This window comes from Lagenorhynchus albirostris, chromosome 9 (genome assembly GCF_949774975.1).
Source record: "Lagenorhynchus albirostris chromosome 9, mLagAlb1.1, whole genome shotgun sequence".
Taxonomy (NCBI): domain Eukaryota; kingdom Metazoa; phylum Chordata; class Mammalia; order Artiodactyla; family Delphinidae; genus Lagenorhynchus; species Lagenorhynchus albirostris.
In genome coordinates, this window is record NC_083103.1 from 67,563,430 (window position 1) to 67,589,023 (window position 25,594).

Below are 25,594 nucleotides of genomic sequence, written 5' to 3' on the forward strand. Positions count from 1 at the left end.
AAATGTATTCTCCTCTTAATTCCCTTTGCTTTAGTATCTCTTTTTCCTTAATTTTTGTATGGCTGGAAGAATGTAATTAATTCACCATGATTGCTTAGAGAGACACTTTCCAGGTCCTCCCGGGTATACTGTAGACATTTCCTTGAAATTGGACTGAGGGAATAGAACCTCTATTAAATAATTTATTATATTTGATATTAATTCATCTAGATTGTTTTACTTTTCTGAAAAGTACATGCTAATGTTCTTAAACAGTATGAAATATCTGTAACCTCTGGTATTTCTGGAATATCTTTATCACCCCACAATTCTGTTTAGACAAGCACAATTTGGAGTTCAGCATCCCAGTGTATTCCTCTGAAAATGTGCTCTTTTGGCGAGATTTTTTTTTAAGCATTGGGGACTTTACCCAGAGCACAGTAAATTGAACTTTCTAGGATGAGAGAAATATATATTTTTCATATTACTGTTATCAGAAAGCTGCCTTTCTGGGAGCTCTTCACTCTAAAATTGGTCCTTACTCATTTGACCAATCTTCTATGGTTTATCTGAGATTTTAAAATGTATGTTTTGCTGAATTTTGATATGGCAATGTCTCTTTATTTTCCTTAAATAACCACTTTGAAAGAATGACTGGCAATTTAAAAACTAGTACTTATTATTTCAGAACTTTCTAACAGATGACTCATAGGCTGAAAGCTTGCCACACATTCATTTTGGCTAGCATCAACATTACCTCCCGAAAAGCTACAGAAATGTTTATACATGCTATGTTAACTGTGGGCTCTTCTGAGGATTGACTGGAAATTAAATAATTTATGCTTTTTTTCTTTTTAGTTTGAATTCCTATAAATTAAAGCAAAAATAGAAATTGTATTTTTGGAGTAAACTAGAGTTTACTTTAAAAAATGTACAACCAGCAAAAAACTCTGCCACATTTCCCAACAAATAAAATATTGCTAACAAATGTGCCAGTGTTTCTCTGGGCAGTTTATATTTTATTTGGGAGTTTTCATATAAGTAAGTAATCAGAGAAAATGTGTCTTTGCTTAGCTCAGACTTCGGAGCTGGAAGGGGCCTTGAAAATTCTTTGTGTAAACTCTTCACTTTATTGACAAGAATGCCCAGAGCTTGAAAAGAGAAGTGAGTCAGCCAAGAATGGCATAATCTCTTCTGAATTTATGGAGAGACACCAAGAGCCTCTCTCTGCCCTCCTTGGAGCTTTGTGGAGGATAACTGAATTAGGTCAGGCCAAGGAGAATCCTGGCAGAAACACTGGAGACTCTCAGTGACCAGTAAGAAGGAAGAAATTATCCAGGGTGATAGTCTAAGAAATCAGAATCCAGTCATTTCAGCTGTACGTTGTCCCTCCTAACCTTAACAGACCCCATAGCTGCAGTTGCCTCCTACAGTGAATCTGAATCTCTACCTGGTGTTTGGATACATAAATCAGTGTGTGGTTTGCCCTCTACAGGGTTTCCATACAGCTGTGTTGAATGGTCACTGCATGAGAGTGTTTACCCACAGGGACAGATGGGGCTGAAGCCTAACATTCACATCCCCACTCCCCAAGCCATGCTCTGTGGCAGAGGGACGTGTTGAACCACTCAATGGAAACACGAAGTATGCCCCTTCCCAAAAGGGGTTCCCTAGTTCACCTAGAAGTCATATGAGCTGGTGGAGTCCTGGATAGTCTACCAGTTGAACGTCTTTTGGGAAATCCACTTTTCAAGTAGGTAGCTTGGCTAAATGACCTTTATTAACAAAAACTCTGACTATTTTACTTATAGGAGTGAGAAGGAGGGCATCTATCCCTCCTCCTTTATGCCAATTCTTCATAAAATTTCTAAAGGAAGATTTGGCTAGTTGTCAGGATGTACAGGGCACTCCAATGTCATTATAAATGGTAACCCTTGAATTTATAACTAGGGGCTATTTTTCGTATTCCAATAACGATTAGTTCTAGGAGATACGTATACTGTGGCATTTTCTTAAAGAAGGCACTTTTACAAATCCATGCCCTTGGACATGTTTTAATGCTTCAGTTGTGTTTTGACATTTTCATGCCTTCACTAGCGAATTCCTGCAAATCTCTTCTTGAAACCTTTGCCTGCCCCCACGACCTCTCTCAGAGAGAGAGGCTCCCTCAGAGCCTCCCTCTCAGAGAGCCATTTGCTCACTGAAGGATTAGAGAAATTTGTGTTACTCCCAACAATAAAATAATGTGATGTCCCTTTGCCTGAACTGTGAGGGCATCCCTTATTCTTATGTATCCTCCCATCACACTGAAAATTCAAGTTGGTTTAATTTAATTCAATCCATTGAATCACAGAATGTTAACCCCAGAGCAGTAAGTATTTACAAAGTGCCAAGCATGCAGGCAGGACACTGTGCCCTCCTCTGCGGTGCCCATGTACGTCAGCAATTTTTCCTTCCTCTCCCCTCTGCTGAGGGCTGTGTCTGTTGAATAACAGAATGAATGTATACAATAATTACTTTAAAAAAAATAAATGATACCTTCAAGAGCCCCAGGATAAAACCATGTCATGGGTACCTGGTCCAATAAAACATAACAGGGTATCAGGAAAGACCAGGAAGAATTCTTAGAGCCACATTCATGTTGCTCCCATACTTCTAAACCCCATATCTGGCTACATACCATTTCTGCCACCAGACCAGGGAGCCCCAGAGTCTCCACTGAATGTCTGCCACTAATCCTGGGTACCCAAAACTCTGTCCTTTTCATCTACCATTCTACCCTTTCCCCACAATCTAACAAGCCTCATGAGTGGTCATTAACACTCGATCTCAACCTTGCTTTCTTCTATCTTCACCTCTACGGAGGTCTTTAAAATCCTGGCAGTCCAGGCTCTATTTACAATACATTGGAAGAAAATATATGAACGAGCTAAAGCACAGATCTCAACTAGCTGAGTGAGGATGTTGGTTAATAACGAGGTGGGGGAGAAGAAAACAATAAGATAAAATTAATTCCAGATTACTATCTAGGGTTCTTTGAACGTCTCTGAAATGAATGTGAGATTCAGTAACACTAGGGTTCTAATTCACTTCTTTACGGCAGCTACTAAAGTAGGCTACGAGTAACAAGCGCTCTGTGGCCTGAGGAAGTCCGTGCAGCTGCTACAGCTGTCACCTGAAGCAGTGTAGGCTTTCTGAGGGGCTCACCAGCCCAGCCAATTTTATTCATGATTATGATGACTACCTAGGCTTAATTCCCCCTGCACATATGTGACTTTTTAAGGACGTCAGTGGGGAAACAGTTCCACAATGTTCTTTGGTAATCCCTTCCTCTGGTCATGTATCCAATGGAGTCAGGGAGCTTTTCCACATGTCTGAGATAAACCCACCTGCAGCAGGCTTGGCCCTGTCCAGAGATTCTAGGCTGAGTGGAAATAAAGACCACCTGTGCCCCTGTACTCCTCTACTTTCCCTTTTCCACTCAGTTTAATAATCTGAATTATTACATTGTTACTTTCATGGGGGGGGGTGTTGGGGCTTCTGAGCAGGCCAGAATAATTAATGACCCTCTTCCCTACCTGAGTTCTGAACAAATTGAGAAGTGAGTGAAAGACGGAGGTCCAATATCCCTTAATGACGAATAGTGGCTAAGGTAGATGTAAGCTAGTAAGAGAGCTAAGGCTACTTAAAACCTCGGACTAGGGCTTCCCTGGTGGCGCAGTGGTTGGGAGTCCGCCTGTCGATGCAAGGGACATGGGTTCGTGCCCCGGTCCGGGAAGATCTCACATGCCGTGGAGCGGCTGGGCCCATGAGCCATGGCCACTGAGCCTGCGCGGCTGGAGCCTGTGTTCTGCAATGGGAGAGGCCACAGCAGTGAGAGGCCCGCATACTGCAAAAAAAAAAAAAAAAACCCTCAGAATAAGTCAGACTTATTCCTCTCTACCCCGCCCCCTCCAAGTCCCAGGTGCATGCAGGTGAGATTTGCAGAACTCAGGGGCAATGAAGAAACCATCCCCCTGAGCCCTTGTTCCCAAGGGAAGTTGATGAGCTGAACTTTATTCTTCACAAATCTGCTAATCAGATTAGGCACCGTTCCTCCCCAGGGTGCTGAGGGAATAAAGGGCTGGGGAGAACAGCCGGAGGTATTCAGGGAAAATCTCTTCTAATGTAAACCAGAGGTTGGAAGAGGCAACCTTTACCTAAAAATTGACCAATCCTACAGAAATTGAGTCTCTTTTTAACTTTAAATTCTCTTCTAGAGTTACTGGCTGATCCTATTTTGGTCTACTTTAGCCATTCCAGGAGCAGTTTCTGCCATTTCCGGGGTAGGTGCAACCATGGGTAACGGTTTTATTTCTCCTTCAATAATATTTACTTCTGCACATCCCTGGCTAATTATATGGCTTGGTCAACCAAACCAGGCTGACCAAACTTCCCACAGGGGCTACTGCGGGCACTGAACTACCCAGAGACTATTCATTTCAGTAGAGCCTGAAAGTTGACCTGGAGTCACGGTTCAGCCTAGTCCTTCTGGCTCACTGTACAGAACCCTGCTCAGTCTGAGCAGTTCACTCGTTCCGAGCCATGTTGCTGCCTCAGTTGCTACAGTGGCACTGATTCCACTCTTCAGTTGAGACAGCCAGTACATGATGCCCTTTTTGGAACACCTCACACCTTCATTGTCTTGCAAAAAGCCCAACTGCATAGATGGCAGGGTCTCAGTGTTAAGTCTGTAGGAATAAGGCAGGATAAGGAAAGGTTAGACTGGTATCCTCATCAGCAGGATCAGTCTGTCAGGTGACACACAATGACACCTACAAATGTGTTGTTAGCATAGCTATTTGTGTATTATACTATACTATGCATTTCCTAAGGGCAGGGAGGGATATTACCTCACTTTGTCAAGTTTCCTTTCTGCGCCTTGAATGTTTCTTACAAGGGAAAGGACACAGGCTGTCCTGGAAGGAACAGGGCTCTAGAGCTTGATGAGCTTAGGTGAGAGTCAGCTCTCTCAGTGGTTTTGGGGGCACATCCCTCTACCTCTCTGAGCTTCGGCTTTCTCATCTGTAAAATGAACACATAAAAATTACCTCATGTGTTTATGGTGAAGATTGAATGAGCTGACTTATGTAAAGTACTTAGCACACTACCTGGAAGACAGTGGCATAAAGTTGATTAAACTAAATAAATTCCTATTACGATGATCTACCAAACAACAGAAAAGGTAGCATTCAGATACGCTATTTTGGTACTTTCTGAGGCAAAACTTTTGACCAAAGAGCTTGCCCTTCAAAGAACTATATCTCTAAATGCCTAAGTTATAATTCATTCTTGGCCCTTGTTCTCTAGTCTTGACCTTTTTTTGATGGCAGTAGCCTACAATATCTCTAATTTACCATGAAAACAGAACTAGAAGCCATGTCAAGGTGAGATTTCTAGGAAGGAATAAAAGGGAATAGGATTGCGTATCTTAAGAACATACATGAGACAGGTGCTAACATCCACTCAGTTAAAAAGTAGCAGAGCTGTAATTTCAGCCCATATCTGTCTGTTTCCAAAGCACTTATTTTTTCCACTGAACCATTTGCCAGGCTATTTAGTGGGTGTCTGTTAAATAAACAAACATGGTGGGGAAAGCCTAAGCTAATGGTAAGTCTAGGTATACTGAAGGATAACCTCTTACTTCAGTAATTTTTCTGTAGGTAGTAATTAGGGGGGAATATTGGGGAAATGGGCTGACTATAAATAAGTCTCACTTCTTTTGTTTCTATCTCCTCAATATTTATTCCAGCAGCCTCATTCTCAGCTGATCTCCCTGCCTCCACAATAGTACCCCTCCATTCCATCCAAGTATTGAATACTACTGTGTCTTGATGCATACTAAGTGCTGTACAAGTACTTGTGCAATGAAAAATTTATATATGTTTGTAGACAGCATATTCTAAATTAAAATTTGCCCAAAATTTACAAACAGCTCATGTGGCTCGATATCAAAAAAACAAACAACCCAATCCAAAAATGGGCAGAAGACCTAAATAGACATTTCTGCAAAGAAGACATACAGATGGCCAAGAGGCACATGAAAAGCTGCTCAACATTGCTAATTATTAGAAAAATGCAAATCAAAAACTGCAATGAGATATCACCTCACACCAGTCAGCATGACCATCATCAAAAAATCTACAAATAATAAATGCTGGAGAGGATGTAGAGAAAAGGGAACCCTCCTACACTGTTGGTGGGAGTGTAAATTGGTACAGCCACTATGGAGAACAGTATGGAGGTTCCTCAAAAAACTAAAAATAGAGCTGCCATATGATCCAGCAATCCCACATCTGGGCATATATCCAGAGAGAAATGTGGTTTGAAAGCATACATGCACCCGAATGTTTATTGCCGTGCTGTTTACAACAGCCAAGACATGGAAGCAAACTAAATGCCCATCAACAGTTGAATGGATAAAGAAGATGTGGTACATATATATAGGGTTGGCTACAGAGTTGGTTTGGGTTTTTCCATAAGATTTTATGGAAAAACTCAAACGAACATTTTGGCCAAGCCAATATAATGCACTATTACTCTGCCATTAAAAAGAATGCAATAATGTCATTTGAAGCAACATGGATGGACCTGGAGATTATCATACTAAGTGAAGTTAAGTCAGACAGACAGAAGAAAACAAGTAGCATATGACATCACTTATATGCGGAATCTTAAAGAAAATGATACAAATTAACCTATTTACAAAACAGAAAGACTCACAGACTTATAAAATGAATTTATGGTTACCGGGGGAAGGTTAGGGGGAGGGATAGAATGGGAGTTTGAGATTGACACGTACACACAGCTATATTTAAAATAGATAACCCACAAGGACCTACTGTATTGCACAGGGAGCTCGGCTCAGTATTCTGTAATAACCTGAATGGGGAAACAATTTGCAAAAGAATAGATGCATATATATGTAAAAATAAGTAAATAAATAAACAATAAAATGAAAAAGAAAAGAAACAGTGTGATAAAGAAAAAATCTTGCCTTTGCTCTCTCCTTACAACACTTTGATATATCTTCTTTGCCTTTAGGTTGTGGAAACTCAAAGGTATGACATTCAAGAGCTTTCGGATCTGGCCTCTGTTTCTGTCTGTATCCTCATCTGTAATCACACCATATGTTCAAGTCATATTGAACTGTCTGCATATCCCCAAACATGTTTCTCCTCAAGATCTTTGCATATGCCTATTCCTGGAATACTCTTCCTACAATCTCTTTACTCCTGTCCACTTATTTTTCAGGTCTTAATCTAGAAGGAAGCCTTCTCTGGACTCTCATTAGATAAAAATAGGTATCTTCTTTGTGTTTCTTTGTTAACCTTTCTGATGGTATTTATCTCCTTCTATCCTCTCCTTATCTACCTATAAACTGTATGCGAGAGCAGCTATTCTTTTGTTATATTCACCTTTGTATCTTCGGGCCTAGCATGAAGGGTTTGTTTAATGAACAAATCAAACAATCAGTGAGCAGGGTCACAGACATGAATACGAAAGTGGCTGGGGTAAATTGGGAGGACAGTCTACATGCATTAGAGTCCATAGTCCCGAAACTGTTGACCTTGATAGCACCCCTAAAGTCAATACCATTTCACACGTGCATCTCCTAGGGAACTTTTAGACCCTCTTGTCAACAAGAAGTAAAATCAACCAGTATTGAAATGAAATGTGTTTGTTGAGTTAAATTGAATTGAACAAGCAGGAGAGAACATTTCTAAGTAATGGCATTTACATTCAACCTCATAGATCATTTTATACCTGAACAATAAACTGGTAGAGATTATCTAGAAAGACACTCATTCTATAAAGGTCAAGTGCCTGCTCTGTGCCAACAGAGCACTAAGCAATGAGGTGATAAAGGTGAATAACATGCACTAAACTGCTCTGTGTCTCCGTTTCCTTACCCTAAAATGAGAATTTTAAAAGTACCTAAGTACCTATCTCACAGAATCAGTGTGAGAATGAAATGAGTTAATTCATATAATTGCTCAGTATAATGGCTGGCTCTGAGTAAGCACTCAAAAATGTTAGCTATGGTGAGATGATGATGAAAGTGAAATGATGGAGGTGATGCCGCCACATGGAGCTTACAGTCTCATAGAAACATAACTGAGTTATTGTTCTACAGCATGAAAAAGCACCATAAAAAAGGAATGAAAAAGAGACAACTGTATGACAAAGAGAGTAATCAGCTCTGCCTGGGGGTGGCAAAGAAGATGGAACCGATCATAAAGGCTTTATGGAAGAAGAGACAAATCTGAGGCTTAAAGAATTAATAGGAGTTGCAGGCAGTTGAAAACCTTGTCTTAAGGCTCTTAAGGACCTCAACACTGCTTTTAATTCCTCTTGTGATAAGAAATATTTTTTCCATAAATGAAGGTCTTAACAACTGGGCCATCTCATCAGGAGAAAATAAATACGGAGGTACAGAAAATGTCTCCTTCCTCACTAAGGTTTATTTGTCTATTCCAATTTTTCAGAAAAGCATTTTAAAGTATTTCAATAAAAATATGTTAATTAGATTGAAGTCTGGATATATTTTAAATTTTAATTTTTTTAATGGCTCACCTATCAAAGGGGGATTATCTCTCTAATTATTTTCATGGCACCTATCACAGGTATCTTCCTGCTTTGACAAATGCATTCACGTTTAGGCAAAACATATGTGCTAAGAAAATTACAGTGTCTGTCAACCGTGGAGGAATCTGGAGTGCATGCTTTGCTATGAATATCACAGAACGTGGAGTTCTAAGATTGTGGCCACTGTCCTAAGCTGGAATTGTAGGTCCTTGTGGAAATTTTTTTTAAAAGGACTCTTTTAACCTGGTATTCACTGGTATTAAAAATCAAATAGAGGGCTTCCCTGGTGGCGCAGTGGTTGAGAGTCTGCCTGCTGATGCAGGGGACACGGGTTCGTGCCCTGGTCCGGGAAGATCCCACATGCCGCAGAGCGGCTAGGCCCGTGAGCCATGGCCACTGAGCCTGCGCGTCCGGAGCCTGCGCATCCGGAGCCTGTGCTCCGCAACGGGAGAGGCCACAACAGTGAGAGGCCCACGTAATGTAATGCAAAAAAAAAAAAAAAAAATCAAATAGATACTCAGCCAAAGAGGGCCCCTCCCTCTATGTTGTTCTGTGTTTTCCTCCAAGTGTAACAAAACAGTATTCATATCCCAGGAATGGACGTTTCTGCTGCTAGGGCAAAAAACTTATTTCATCTTCCACAAGTATGGAAAATGTTACAATCCAAACAGGGCTCCCTTATCCATGAGCACAACTGCCTACGAGCTAGATTTGTTAAGCTATGTAAATCTTATTAGCCTCCAGTATCTTCAACCTTTCATCTGGGTCTCCTCACTATCTAAAGTTTGCTCTATTGCTTTCCCTCTTTTTTATGTTTATGATGTAAAGTCATATAAATCCACAGTCAATAAACTAGCCAGAGATTAATACCAATGGCGATGATATAACAACAGCAGACATAAAAAATATAGCTGGAAACCACCATAAACAGGCAAAACTGAGCTCCAAAGAGTGTTTCACAATTCAATTCATAAAAAACAGAATGCTGTCAGCCCAGCCACAGGAGGACAATCAAACTGGCTTTCCTGGACAGGCACGGCAACTCATGGATCAACTCTGTCACTTCAGACAGAGTTAACAAAAGGAAATACCTCTCTCTCCTTCCACTCCAGCAGTAGGAAACCAGGGGAGGCAAGGAAAGTGAAGGGAGGATGGCATGATGTGTAGATGTTAAGGCAAGCAGCCAGGTTTGGAGAAAACCACAGGGAAATCTCAGATGAACCTGCGTGGGGATAGTCAGGATAATCCAACACTCATTACAACACTCTTAAAGTCTATTTCAGAGATGACTAAGTGATGCAGTTTCGAGACCATGAAAGAGAAGACCATATTGTTAAGTTGATAATCAAGTATAAAAATATAGGAAAAATGGAAAACTTTCTGCAATAGGATTTTCTCAGAAAATCTAGATACTATGGTTGGCAAACCCACGAGATAACCCAGTTTTCCAGTCAAACAGATTACGGTATGTATAAGCTTTGCTGATTAGAGATGTTCATTTATTTCATTCATGGATCTATTTAATTACTACATACACACACGTGAATACACATGCACGCTAAGCCTTTTCCTAGGTGCTAAGATTTAGGCTTCACACAAAGTAGAATGAAAGTGTGACAAAATGAAGATGACCAATGTGTTTTGACATTAGTTGAGGCAAGAAGCTTTGAGGGGACTCTTAGAAGACAAAGCATTTAGGCTGAATCTTAAAGGCTAAGTGAGATTTCAACAGGCAAAGTAGAAGGAAACAGGATGTTTCAGAAGAAATAGCATAAAAGATGGTACACAGGTGTGAGTGTGTATTCAGGTTAAGAGTAGACCAGTGAGGATGGAGCATTGGTAGGTGGAAGGGTGAGTAGAAGGTAAAAACAGAAAAGTAGGGTATGAGCAGAAACCTGACCTAAGACAGATGTGGGGTTTATTCCTAGAGACTGTATTGTAAAAATCATTCAGAGTTGAGGCTGCATCCTCCTAGGCCCTTTCCTGAACTGAGATCTCACTGCTCCACCTCACTCACCCTTTGCATTTCTGCTTCTGAAATTGTATCAGTAGGTGCTGCCACACCATCTGTAAGAAGAGCCTGGCAAATTTGGGGGGTATTTGCTATAAGAAGGTCACATTCCCAGCTGTTGGGTCATGTAATCCACATCTTCTCTCACTCCCCCTCACTCCTTATTTTGCAGAGAGCTATTTATGGTCCAACCTCTTTCCTTCCTTGTTTCTACTATCCACCTGCTGTTGCAGAGAATTGCTATGATCTTATGTGTTCTTTACAATGGAAGGACATGAAGCACACTAATTAAATCTGCAGATCAAGCTGAAATGAAAGGCATAGCAAAACCACGAAGGACAGGCAAGTAACATAAAGGGGCTGCAGAGCTCAGAAATATGGGCAGGAAATTACCAAATGAGCCTCAGCATGGAGGCCTGAAAGCTAATACAGCTGGAGGAAAGGAACCTGAAACACAGCTATTTCAATTTCCACGGAGAAACCTGGAAAGCAAGAAACGTCGAGAAAGAAAAAGAAAAAAAAAAAAAGAACAGGAAGGTGATATTAGACACTTCAACATAAGCTTACGGTTCTGGGAAGCAGAATAAAAAACAGGGTGCATTTCTTGGCTGCATTTTAAGTTTCATGGCCAGACATGGCTGCAAGGTGATCCCTATGTGGAGCTGCCATGGGGTAGACCGAGTTTGGTTTTCAGGTGCTTGGGTAATAGAGTGAAATAGACAAACAGGGGGCAAATGGAAGCCATGGACAGAAACAATCAATGGATGGGAGTGACTAAATTCCAAGAAAGGGAGATGGATTGATGTTGGTAATCTCATCTGGTGACAAGGGACAGTGAAGATGATGATGAGCATAGGAACAACATGTGCTCTAATGAGAAAAAGCCTGTGCTGGGGTGTTGCTTGTCAAAAGGGCAGTAAGCCTCAGGGAAGAAAAGGCGGTTTTGAAAAGTTGGCAAGTACTTCCAAATGGGCAGCAACCTTAACGCGGTCATCCAGAGAGCTGTGAAAGCAGCATTGTCACAGATGTAGAGGAGAATGTACACACAGCTCTTTGGAGGGTGAGTCTGAACTCGAAACCAGCTTCGACCTTCTGACAAGGTTGCATCATCAATCCAGGCTCAGCGTCAATTCAGATAACATCTGGTCTATTTTCTCATTTTTAATTGATTCAAGAAAAATAGTTGAACAAGTAGAATGTGCGTTCTGAAGTAGAGTTGATGTTTCACTAGCATATAAGCTCATATAGAGCTGGGACCTTGTCTTGTTCATCTCTGAATCCCAAGTGTTGAGTGCAACAGATATGCAGTGTTTTTTGAATTAATTAATGATGCAAAACTGGAAAAAAAAAATCCCTGCAGTGAAGTTCCAGAACACATTTTTGGCAGTCCAGAGGTTCAGCACTTCTGAGGCTCTCTGGGAACTTCTCCCAAAGGGTTTGTATTCAAGAAAGAGATTTGTGCTTCCCTGCCTGTTCAGGGCTCAGAGAATCCTTTATCAGGGATAGAAAACCCCTCAGCATGGGGTTGGGCATTCTCCCACATTTAAAAATTAGATAGTTTCTTTCTTTCTAAAATCTGAGTGAGAGGGCTTCCCTGGTGGCACAGTGGTTGAGGGTCTGCCTGCCGATGCAGGGGACACGGGTTCATGCCCCGGTCCGGGAGGATCCCACATGCCACGGAGCGGCTGGGCCCGTGAGCCATGGCCGCTGAGCCTGCGCGTCCGGAGCCTGTGCTCCGCAATGGGAGAGGCCACAACAGTGAGAGGCCCGCGTGTCACAAAAAAATAATAATAAAAAGTAAAAAAATAAAAATAAATAAATAAAATCTGAGTGAGAAACGGAAGAAGCTGGCGGGAAGTATTCATTAACTTATTGAACAAATGTTAGGATGCTGTGTAGTTCAACAGCTAAGAGCATGGGCCTAAGAGCCAGATGGTCAGATTTCAAATTCTGGTTTCACTACTTCCTAATTCGCTACTTCCTAATCCTTTGGCAAGTTATCTAACTTAACTCTGTTTCAGTCTCTTCATTTGTAAAACAGGATAATAAAAGTACCTGATGAATGAGGTTATTGTGCGGATTATATTAAACAATCCATGGAAAGCATTTAGAAGAAAGCTGATCAGTCAGTCTTTCCTTTCTGGGTGTTGATATGTGTGTGCGTGGACAAACTGAGCCCATGCCGTGGGCTGGGCACTCCTGCACGCTGCAGAGACAGCGGGAAGCCACACAGGCAAGGTATGAGATCTTCACTTCTCATTAGAGAGTCAGACTGTAAGCAAGGAAGTGAGTAAATGGAAATGATAATTTCAGATGCAGATTGAGTTCCATGAAAAAGTAAAATGACATGATTTGCTAGAGGATGACTTGGGGAGAACCAAGGTGCTATATCAGAGAAGCCAGAGGAAGACTCTTTGAGAAAGTCTGAGCCGAGATCTGAATGACCGGAGGGAACCAACCATGGCAGGGTCTGAGGCAGAGGAAACACCATGTGCAGATATTGCCTAAATGTGAAGCAAGTTTGTCGTGTTCAGGGGAGAATATGTGACAGAGTGACAAGGGCTTGGTGACAAGAGGGAGGAGAGATAGGTAAACACTAGGAGATAAATAAGATCAGATCTAGGAGATAACCAGCTCATGTAGAGCTTTGTTGCCCAAGATAACAACTTTGGATTTTGTTTGAATGCAGTGTGAAGCCAGTTGAGACTTTTGAGCTGAAAGTGACATGCTCTGGTTTTGAATTTTTCAAGGATCACGCTGGCTTCTATGTAGAGAGTAGACTATCTGGTCTAAGAGAAGAAGCAGCGGGACAAGGTGGAGGCTACTGGCTATTGCAGAATCCAGATGAGTTAATACCCCTTGGACTAGGGTATAGCATTAGAAATGGAAAAAAATGTGATGGGTTTAAATTACATTTTAGAGTAGAACTAACTGGACTTTTTCTTTGATTAAGCCCTGAAAGGAAAAAAAAAAAAAGTTTTGAAACACTAATTATGAACAGTGCCTGCATTTAAATGACTTCCAAACTGTATTTTTCAGGGTGGGTCCTGGTAGGAAACAGAATCCCACTCAGACTTTAATGAAGAGATCATCTATAGAGGCTTGAGCAAAACTAAGGGAACCAGTAGGCAGGTGGAGAACACAGAAATGCGCAAGAGTGAGAAGTGAGAAGCCATCACAACCCCTACATTTGCAAAGGCAAGAGGAGGAAATTGCATTAACGAGGCCCCATGAAACATGGAGCCTTGGAGCAGAGCCATCTGGCAGGAGATGTAATCCTAGAGGAACGTGTCACTGTCACAGAATGTGGACCGGAACACAAAGGAGGTGGAAGTAGGGACTAAATACTCTGACCTCTTTCCTCTCACACACCAAGATCTGCTACTGCCTGCAATAATCCCAGCAGAGGAGGCTGCATAATGATCTGAAGCATCAGCCTCCCTGGAGCACAGAATACAACAGAGGAAAGCACAGGATAGATCTGGTATGCTGACAGCGTAGAGCAAAACTGAAAGCACACAAATATGCAAAACTGTTAAAGAAGAAAGAAGATATAATCTGGAACAAGCCTAATGCCAACTTCAGGGTTTTCATACAGAAAAGTCTGTGCCTAATTCAAATTCTTTCATGCGAAAGATCCAAGGACACAATACAATTGCCCTTCTTCTCACTGTGACCAGTACCCATTCTGTTCTTTTTTTTCCCCTCAAGGAGGGGGGTGTTGGGCTGCACCCCACAAGCCTACAAGTCCTGTACTTGCCCAGTTTCAAGACTGAAGGAAGAACCCCCGGAGACATCAGAGACAGAGACATCAATGGCTTAATGGATGGGGGACTGTACATGTCTGAAGCAAGGTCCTGGAGCAGCACCCCATCGTGTGCACCACATGGAGGGCAGGACACGATGGAAGTCTCCGTTCGCAAGGGGACGGGGAGATTATCAGTTACAGGGGAATTGACGTTAGGTGGGCTCATTATTTACCAGGGACCCCAGCAAACAGGCACACCCCTCACTGCCCCTTTGATAAGAATAATCACCAGCTGGGCCCTGGGGCAAGTAATGCAGGAAGGTCAGTCATGTGAGTAGGGTGTAGGTGCGACAGGCACTGGGCGAGCAGGGAATGTACAAAGAGCAAGAGAACAGCCATCATGAGTGGCTTCACCATACATGGGGTAACTGTGGTTACAGGAGGTGATTTAATTTCTTCATTGCCTCTGAAGCAAAATATACATTTCATTGTTTTAAGAGTTTTACCGCCAATAACTATAGAAAAATATACAGAGGATAACACACAATGACTAGCACAGGGAAGTTATACAACTCACAGTTCTAATTGCCATGGCCAGGGGCTCACGGTGCCTGCAACCCTCTGAGACTATAAATTAAATGGAAGGCCCAGTGACATCTGTCTTTTGCTTTTGTTCTCTCTTTCCATCTCTCTGATTCAATATAAAAACAGCTAAGCAGCCCCCTTCCTTTCAGCCTAGACAACACATAACTCCATGTTTTAATAGAACAATTTGACCAAGAAACACCCACCTCACCTGACCAAAAAGCTACAGAAACCTCTATGGCAGGCTTCCTCCATACAACTGCTCATGGGAGAAAGTTTTCATGACTCTCTCTGGGTCCTTATTCCTCTCCCCTGTATCACTGCGCATATCCACCTCCACATTTCTCCCAGCAGCCTATCGCTAAGCAGCTGTGCAAGGGCAGATGCCAGTCTCTGAGGAGCTCCTGGATTCCCACGGAATGTGATCTGCCCCATCATATTAGAGCCTGCCTCCACTTTGCTTTCTTATCATATCTGTGGCTTGAGAAGTCTGTGTGCACAATCAAACAATGGCATTTGAAGCTTTCCCTGTGGCCGTGATCACTATGCATCCTGGTGCAGCTTGCTGTGCTGATCACATTGGTGACTTAACCTAAATTCTTAATGCTCCACCTCAGTGCAAAGAAATGGCATTTTTTAATAAAAATGTAACTCTTACCTTAGCCCACCAGACAATTGCCAATATTCCATGAATTCTAGACTATAAATTCAATCGAGACACAGATCCTGTCTGCCTCAAATATTAGTGTATTCCCTAGAGCCTATCATCATACCTTGTATACAGTTAGTGCTTAATAAATATCTTTGAGTAGCAAATTGTTTTGCAAATGGCATTTTTAACTGCCACTCCTGCCTGTGCCGCACTAAGCCTATACACATAAACACACACACACACACACACACACACACACACACACACTTTCTCCATATTCACGTATATAAGACGTTCTCCGTGCTACTTTAGCTCAAGGCACCAAAAGAGTTATCAGTGTAAGAAAGCAGAGAACATTTCTTTAGAAGGACAAGTCAACAAACTTTCCCTTGACAATGGTCCCAGGAACAGTGTAGCCCCCATCCCTCTCTAGCTCTGTCCCTGCCAGTTCTGAGAGCCCTTGCCTATTTGCTTCCTCTCCACAATCAAAGGGAAGAATTCAGTTCAGTCTCTTCTTTCACTATTACCTTTGCTTCATCAAATTTTCTACAGAGGAGGGCTTCTCCACCCAAGGAATTTTTATTGACCATTCCAGACTAAGCATCTGTATGCCTTTATTCCAATCTTCCTCCCCCATAATGCCTTTCCTGTATCCCTTCTCTAGTTAGAAGAAATACAAAAGGAGCCTTACTGTCCCCACCTCTAGCCCCATCCTGACCCCACACATGGTACATATGGCCCCTCTATAGTGATTATCTTTTTGCCTTGTGTAATTGCATATTTGTTTCATAACCAGACTATAAATGTCTTGAGGAAATGCCCTGTCTTTTCATCTTTATATTCCCTTACATGTATGCTATCTCCAATCAGAAATACAGTCTTCTATTTGATCCCAGAACTGTTGTTTCTTTCCAGATTTGATCTGTCAAAATAAAAGTTATTTGGAAGAAAAATCTAAAAATAGAAAAAACCCAAAATAGTCAGGTTAACCCCATGAAGGTAAATGCTCTCTGAGAAGTGCACTTTGAAAGCTCCAGGTTAAATGCTACTTGAGTCCTGTGAACTAGAATTCCTCTGAGAGTTCTTTCCCACCTTCCTCAGGCATGACACCTCTCGGTCCCACACCGTTGGTTTTGCAAAAGCAGCATAGAACCTGTCTGCAAGCAGCACAAGCACAGCAGGTTCACGGATAGGCAGAGATGACAAAAATATATTAACAGCATCCTCACATGTAGCATGTGGATACACCATTGTACAAATTGGGTCATGAAGAAGGTGTTTGATAATATTCAGGAAAGAAAGAAGGAAAGAGAAAGAAAGAAGAAAGAAAGAAAGAAAGAAAGAAAGAAAGAAAGAAAGAAAGAAAGAAAGAAAGAAAGAAAGAAAGAAAGAAAGAAAGAAAGAAAGAAAGAAAGAAAGAAAAAGAAAGGAAGGAAGGAAGAAAGGAAGAAAGAGAGAAAAGAAAGAAGGGGAGAGAGAAGGTGGGAGGGAGGAAGGAAAAGAGAGAGAGAAAGAAAGGAAGAAAGAAAGAGAGAAAAGACAAACCTTACATTTACATATGGCTTACTATCTAAGAGTAATTCATATCCATTCTTACACCTGATCTTCACAATAGCTCTGTGCAGTAGGCTGGTTAGTTATTATCCCCCATTTCACAGGGGGGGGCCCTGAGGATCAGTATTTGAATTACTTGCCTGAGGTCACATAGCTCTAAATGGCGGAGCCAAGTCTCAAAACAAGGTCTCCTGGGCTTCCCTGGTGGCGCAGTGGTTGGGAGTCCGCCTGCCGATGCAGGGGACGCGGGTTCGTGCCCCGGTCCGGGAAGATCCCTCATGCCGCAGAGTGGCTGGGCCCGTGACCCATGGCCGCTGAGCCTGCGCGTCCGGAGCCTGTGCTCCGCAACGGGAGAGGCCCCAACAGTGAGAGGTCCGTGTACCGCAAAAAAAAAAAAAAAAAAGGTCTCCTGACTCCCAGATCCAAAACTATCACACAATCTTCAAATCTTTATGGAAGATTTGAGGGAGGAAATGAGATTTCTCTAAAAAATTCTATTTCCTAAGTAATGCAAGTGGGCAAGGAGAGTGGAGATCATAGAAATGGTCCTCCAGGGGAGAGGAGACTAAGAAACTTCTTATTATAAAATCCAAGGTCAGGCCTCTGAGAGCCATGTTTAGGTTTGCAGTGCCACTGAAAACCAGAAGCATTTTTATTTAATTGCTTCCAAATTTCACCTGAACTGGGGCTACTCCTGATAAACAAAAGCTGCCCTGGAGCAATGAAAGTCTGTTTTGCCAGCAGCATTAACTAAAGGGGAGAAGTCCTATTTTATCCCAGACCTCAGCAGTAAGAGGCCAAGTAACCACTCTTTTATCTGTAATGCCCTCATGCCTTCACTCACCACTTCTACAAAGGAACTGATAATTTATGCAGTTTCCTTATGTAAGATCTTAAAGAATTTCCAATGTAAACCTGCACATTTCCAGGCTTTGCTACTTAGGCATGTAAATTACTTATTTGTTTGCCTTTGATATGTTTTTGTTATATCTTGTTACCAACAATTGGGATTTCCCAGAAGAGAAAATTGTACATCTCTCCTATGAAGATACATTTTAATAAAGTATAAAAATTTTCAGCCCTCAATTATTCATAGTTGTACAGGGAATACTTAAGATTCTATTCACCAGAAAGAATCTATGCAAAGATTTATGCATGTATTTTGTTGCCCAGGGGAATAGCACATACAGGCTTCAGATTTGCATAGCCAGAGAGGTTGCTAGGTCTGAGACTTTAATGCTCTTCAAATCATCTCAAAGTTCTAGCATTTAAAAATAGTTGTTATGTGTATGGATCTGAGATGAGAATGACAAAATTCCTTATGATGTTGGAAGAAGGCTATTTGCCAATCTGAAGGTCAAAACGACTGGCAGTTACTTGGACACAATTCCCATCTGTTCAGGTGAGACACTGTAAGAAAAAGAAAGCAGGAAGAGACTTTGAATTTAAAATGTTGTAGGGAAATTGGTAGAGGTTTGGGAGCTTGACTAGGACACCTTTAGTTAATATGTAAACTGACTTCTGAATACCAACAAGCCTAAGAGCGGATCTACCATAATTCAGAAGTCTAAGCATGCAGAGTGGCCTAGAATTTGAAATAGGCCATCTTGGGATTCTTCTGCCTTCACTCACTCACTGGAAGCATCAGCTGGGTTCTATGGAGAAGAAACAGGATTTAAACAAATACTTGGGCGTAGGAAAGCCCAGAGCAAAAGCATTGCCGAAAAGGCAGCTGTTCCATTCGGGGGAAAAGTCGAATATCTAGAGGGAGGTGTGAGAGTCAAGGCTGGAAAGACGGTTGGGGATTGTGTTAGGGACCCCCAAGCCACCCTCAGGTTCAGTGGTTTGCTAGAAGGACTAGCAGAAGTCAGACAAATTATTCTACTCATGATTTCAGTTTATTACAGCAAAAAGGGTACAAAGTAAAATCAGCAAAGGTAACAAGCGTGCAGGGCAGAGTCCAGGAGAGACAAAGTACAATCTTCCCCTTGTACCCCTGTCCTCATTGTTCTTTCCCAGTGGAGTCCCAGGGAGAGCGCTCAATTCTCCCAGCAGTACTGTGTGACAACAGGTATGAAGTGTTCAATATTACCAGCTAGGAAAGCTCACTTAAGCCTTGATGTCCATGGTTTTTACTGGGAGTCAGTCACATAGGCCTGGAGTGTCTGTCTGACGGGCCTTAAGTTACTTGTTCTGCAGTCCGTCCAGAAGTCAAACTGATGATACAGCATGGCCCAAGGCACACACCATAAATCACATGGTTAGCATAGACTATCTGTCCTGTCCCAAGGCCCCCAAGTATACAAAAACTCTCTTGTCAGGCAGGATATTCCAAAGGCTTAGACACTCCAAGACACTGCCCTTTATTTAGAATGTATAGGGTTTGAGTACCTCAAGGCTGCCTAAAAACCCTTTACCAAACAGGGACTAAACCATAGAGGACTTCATGGGAAGTCTTGAATATGAGATAGGGAATAGACAACTTAATCCAGCAGCAGAGTTTAAAAGAGTTAGCAGAGAAAGGGGCAGAAACTAGGGGACCAATTCTAAATTAGCTGTATTCACTCAAGTAAGATAATGAGATCCTGAAAAAGCACGAGAACCAAAGGGCATTTTTAAGCAGAGGGATTATATGATGAAGTCTATGTAAAGTTCAATCGGGCAGCAACGTGTAGAACCACACTAAACCATCATAAACAGGAAAGCCTCAATCCAACATAGAAACTTCCCAGTCAAGAAAATATGCAAATTCCTGCCACACCCCATTACACATGTGTAGAAAAGATCTCAGTATTTGGAGAGAAGCTATAGTAGTTGAGCTCTTGAAATGATTTCCAACTCTATATGTCTAAAATGATCTTCTACTGAAAATAAATGTTGTGGTAGTATAATAATATAAAACTAATTTTTTTCAGATTTTTTTCTTTTTTTCCATTTGGCCCTTCTCCCCATTCTAATAGCCAGGTTTTCTGTGCCCAAGGACTTAGGAAATGGATATGACAGTCCCACAAAGAAAGAGAGAGCAAGAGAGAGAGGCAGTCCCTCTTTATTTTTATGCATTATAAGCTCATGCACTTGGGAAAATATAAAGAACATACAGCTAAGACAACAAACTAGGCAAAGAATAATCATAAGAACAAGTCATCCTGCCCCAGCCTTTACTCTCAAGGATATTCTATTGAAAGGAAAGGGAAGGCAGAGATGAAAGGGCAGCCACAGGGATGATTTTGTGTATCCCAAGGGGAGGATCTGGGATGAGCTCTAGCAGGTGGCCTGTGATGCAGAGAATTGGGCCCCATATCCTGGGCTGATCTTCAGGAAGGAAGCCTGACTCTAGAGGAGAAATTACTCCATGGTACTTAGATAGGTCCTGATAGATGGGGCCTTAGAGAACCTCATAGACTTTGCCATACCAAGAACATGGTACAGGAGAATGACTTTCATGCTCCCGAGAATGGCTGAAATGTGGTACAGCTGATGGCTGGACTTGAAGGCCCATGTGAATAGAAACAATAGGTGTCTCCAAGGGACTCTTGAATGTACTTCTGTCCCAGCTCTGCTTGGAATAATAGGGATCTTAGAGAATGCCCACATTATTACATGACAGGGAGGACCCAATGCGCCCAAACTTCTAATGCTTTGTTGAAAAATAAATTCCCTGGGATGTAATGAAATCCAGGGAAAATATTGAAAGATGATTCCCAAATTGAGAAATAAATCTTCCATACCCTCCAATGGGGTGGCACCTTAAAAAAAAACAAAAAAAAAAACTTGTCAGACTTACTAGAGAATGGACTTGAGGTTATGGGGAGGGGGAAGGGTAAACGGTGACAAAGCGATAAAGAGGCATGGACATATATACACTACCAAACGTAAGGTAAATAGCTAGTGGGAAGCAGCCGCATAGCACAGGGAGATCAGCTCGGTGCTTTGTGACCGCCTGGAGGGGTGGGATAGGGAGGGTGGGAGGGAGGGAGACACAAGCGGGAAGAGATATGGGAATATATGTATGTATATAACTGATTCATTTTGTTGTGAAGCTGAAGCTAACATACCATTGTAAAGCAATTATACTCCAATAAAGATGTTAAAAAAAAAAAAAAAAGAAGGAGGAGGAGGAGAAGGAGAAGAAACAAACTACTTCCTCCCTCTTTTCTGTATACAGGAAATCACCTTTTAAAAAACATATAATTAAAAACAAGGAGAAGTGTGGTGTGCTTGAAAAAAAAAAAAAAACTTGTCAAGTTACAGAAAGAAAAAGTTAAGGTATACTTCTCGCACATGTTGTGGGTCTAGACCTATGCCAATTATGAGATTTTCTTACATCATGTAAAATGTGTCTCAGCTAGACCCCATGCCTACTGACCTGCAGTCCATTGCGTATAATAAGCATTTATACATCCATCTCACTGGGATGAGCTTCCTGAGAGAAGAAATTACATCTCACATATCTTTATATCTCCCATGGTGACTAGCACAGTTATTAGACACTTAAACGCCTTAGTAAATTTGATAAATGAATAAATGTTATCTTAGAAAAATGGCAAGTATGGTAAACTGAAGTTGGTGAAAACAAACCACAACGTGACCCATTACGCAAAGTGATCCAGTCAGGTTTCTGCCAAAATACCAGTCGGAATTTTTCAGTGCAACCTGACAGGCTTAGTTAGAGACTGTGAATCAAGGGGTTGTCCTAGATTTGCGTTGACACACTCAGGGAGCTGATGATAAAGTGAGCCTAACAAAGGTGGAATTTTTATTTTTATGATGTGGGAAATACATGCCGGGAAGAAAAGGCCCTAGTGGAAACTAGAGCATATGGAAAATATCCTCTAGGCTGCCAGGAATCTCACTCTCATCTCACCTTTCTCTCTTATATATGTTAGCCTCTCACAGATTTCTAGTATGAAAGACTTCAAATACACACACACACACACACACACACACACACACACACATATTTCATTGCAGCCAGAGTATGCAGATAGAAGCCTTACAGAATACACATTCATCAAAGAAGAAACATGGCAGAGGCCAAAGGAAGAAAATGAATGACCCAAATTGATCAAAACAAAGCAATGTCCAACCTACTTCTGAGAAGCAGCTCTCTCTGATGCAATAGATAGGATGCAGTGCTCCTTTGCCATTTTGCAGGTTGCTGAAAGGCAAATGTACCCTTCCAAATTTAAATATTACACTTTTTTTCCCTTTGAATCTATATTTAACTTTAATTTCTGATCAAACTAACTGCTTGTGGGATGACAGAAATTCATTATCACGTGAAAAGCATTTCTCTTGGTGGCATGTACCTGCAGGAGGAAAAAAATAGAACAGCCACGTGAAACCCACGGCTGAACCTGAAACAGGCTCAGGTTCATGGTGAGCTCTCTGTGCACATCACAGAGGTCTGTGATTTATTTATATATGTGAAATGCCTCCATAATTTGTTAGATGGATATTTAGCTGAAAAAAATTAAATACTGCCACTGAGTGCCATTTAAAGAATGATCGAACCAGTTCTGATCGTGTAAGAATGGATGTGTGCGCTTTGCAGAATTATAAACAAAGCTTAACTCGGGCATTTTTCCATCTTCCTCTTGTGACACAAACTCATCCTGAAGCTGTCCTTCCCTGGCTGCACACAGTTCCCTGTGGAGAGAAATGGTTTCTCTCACCATTTCTAAAACCCTCAGGGCTCTAGAACTCTGTTCCAGAGATGATTCTCCAGACCAAGAGAAGGTGTAGTTGTAACGCGCATCATGACGACATTAGAGCGTTGGAACCTACATGCATGATGAGGTAGTCCAACCTCCAGTCTGATACCGCAGCCCTTTCTTTATTATCATTGCCAAGTAATCAGGTAGTTTCTGTTGCTGGGGACCAGGGCCGGCCACCCCCAAATATGGCACAGTGGCATATTGATTATTTTGAATTAAAGTTACTTAAGAAATAGCCAAGGTTTGAGTCTTCTCCCTTTTTTTTCTTGATGAGTCTGGCTGATGGTTTATCAATTTTGTTTGTCTTCTCAAAGAACCAGCTTTTAGTTTTATTGATCTTTACTATCGTTTCCTTCATTTCTTTCTCATTTATTTCTGATCTGATCTTTATGATTTCTTACGCAAAAGGGAGGGGATATGGGGATATATGTATACGTAGAGCTGATTCACTTTGTTATACAGCAGAAACTAACACACCATCGTAAATCAATTATACTCCAATAAAGATGTTAAAAAAAAAAAAGAAAAGAAAGAAACAGCCCAGGCAAAAGGGATACTCCCGATCTTCCCTTCTGTCTCTTGAAAGGAGGAAATAAATCTCTCAAGTGAAGTGTGCCCTCCTTGCAGCTGGAAGTAGAAGGACACCCTTATCACTAGAGATAAGGGATTCAGAGCTGAAAAGCCTGTATAAACACACCCTGCTACTTCGCCAAGTTACTACTCCAAGCCCAAATTCTCCTTAGAGTCTTCGCTAATTCAGCATCCAAAATCTAAGTTTCTTTGTCCTGTCAATTCATCACAGATTTATCGTTCCTTTGTCTAAAAATCATAAAATCAGCATGAGACCTCCATGCACCTGAATTAAAATTATTGTCTTTTTCTCCTGTTAATTTGTCTTGTGTCGATTTTATTATTAGTCCAACCACAAGAACTCAAAAGGGAAAATTTCTCTCCTCCTTGACACTGTGCTGGTAGATCACTCCTCAGCTGAATAAGGAGTCTCTGCTACCTTTTACTAGGGACCACTTTTTCTAACACCTAAGTTATGGCACAAACATTCACTTCACAGACTGTCATATTTGGGGAAATCAACATCTGATGATGTTACAGCAACAGCAAACTTGGTGTTCATTTAGTGTTTTCAGTGTTCCAGGCTCGATGCTTTTACAAAATTCTGTACAAGGTCAATATTTATTTTAGAATGCAAAAGGAAATCACAACAAATTACAAATTTTGAAAAAAAATTGCAAGTATCAAGGTATGACAAAATCCAGAAAACATACTTATTTTTCCTAAATACCTTCATCACACATCTCTCATACCTTTATCCTTCATGTTTTGGCTTCATGCTCTTCGATCACCTATTCAAGTGACAATAATTTTGTAATAGTATTTTTGATGGTGATGTTAGAGTGATAATTTAGTCATTCCTCTAACATGGTTGATTAAAATTTGTTTTTATTATTAATAATTGAGGAAACCTTTTTTTACTACTCCAGGACTCATCAGTGGTAATGTCAGCAAAATTTGTAGAATTGCTGTCACATTTGGGAAAACCTGGACTGAGTTCCTTTAATGTCCAAGTGGTAAGATTCCAGTCTGACACCAGGCACCATGCATTTTAAACATTGGTTCTTCTCTGCAACCCACAAAAATGTAGACCCTTGTATATATATTGCTCAAGTCCCTCTCAGGGCAGGGCCTTGGAAGGAACTCTTGTAAATGAGCTTAATTAGCTTCTGTGTAAATCCAGCTGTCTATGAGGTAGCTGCTACAGTTGATAACCCCACCCATGTTTCAGATGAGAAAAGTCAGGTTTAGCGAAGTTGAATATTTCATAAAGCCAGGATATTAATGCTCGTCTAGGAAAACCCAGAGACTATTCCTAACCTCTGTGATGTAGTCCCTCAAAGAAAACCACTTATAGTTTTCCAAAAACTGAATCTCTCAGATGATTTTGCAGCCATCCTTGCATTCTATTTCCTTCCCCCCACCCCCCCTTTTCCAACACACACACACACACACACACACACACACACACACACACACACATGCAAATGCGCTAATGGGTGTACATGCGTATTTCTTCACCTAGAAAACTTTCCTAGTTATTTTTTCAGATACCAGCTTAAACATTTCTTCCACTCTAAAGATTTTCCTATTTTATTTCCAGGGAATAAATATGGAATTTTAGCACGTGCTTTTTCTGCCTCTGTTGAGATTTTTATAAGACATGTGTCTTTTATTCTATTAATACGATGTCTTAAATTGATTTGGTTTTTTTTCTCCCAACTTTATTGAGATATAATTGACAGAAAGCACTAAAGAAGTCTAAGGTGTATAGCATAATGATTTGACTTACATACATCACAAAATTATTTAAATTGATTTGCTTTTAAATGTTGCCAACATTGCTTTCCTGGCATAAATTCATATTAGTCTTGAGAAATCTTTTTTTATGTATAGCTGGATTCAGCCTACTTTGTTTATCATTTTTATATCTACGTTTGTGAGACTGGTCTGTTATTTTTCTTTCTTATTGTGGCTTTGAGTTGGGTATTGCTAAGGTCTGAATGATTGTGTCCCCTCAAAATATATATGTTGAAACCCTAACACCCAATGTGATGTGCCCAAGCTGATGTTAGTGCCTAAAGCTCAGTGTGACATGGGTAGGTGGGTCCTTTGGGAGATGATTAGGTCATGAGGGCATATTGTGAATG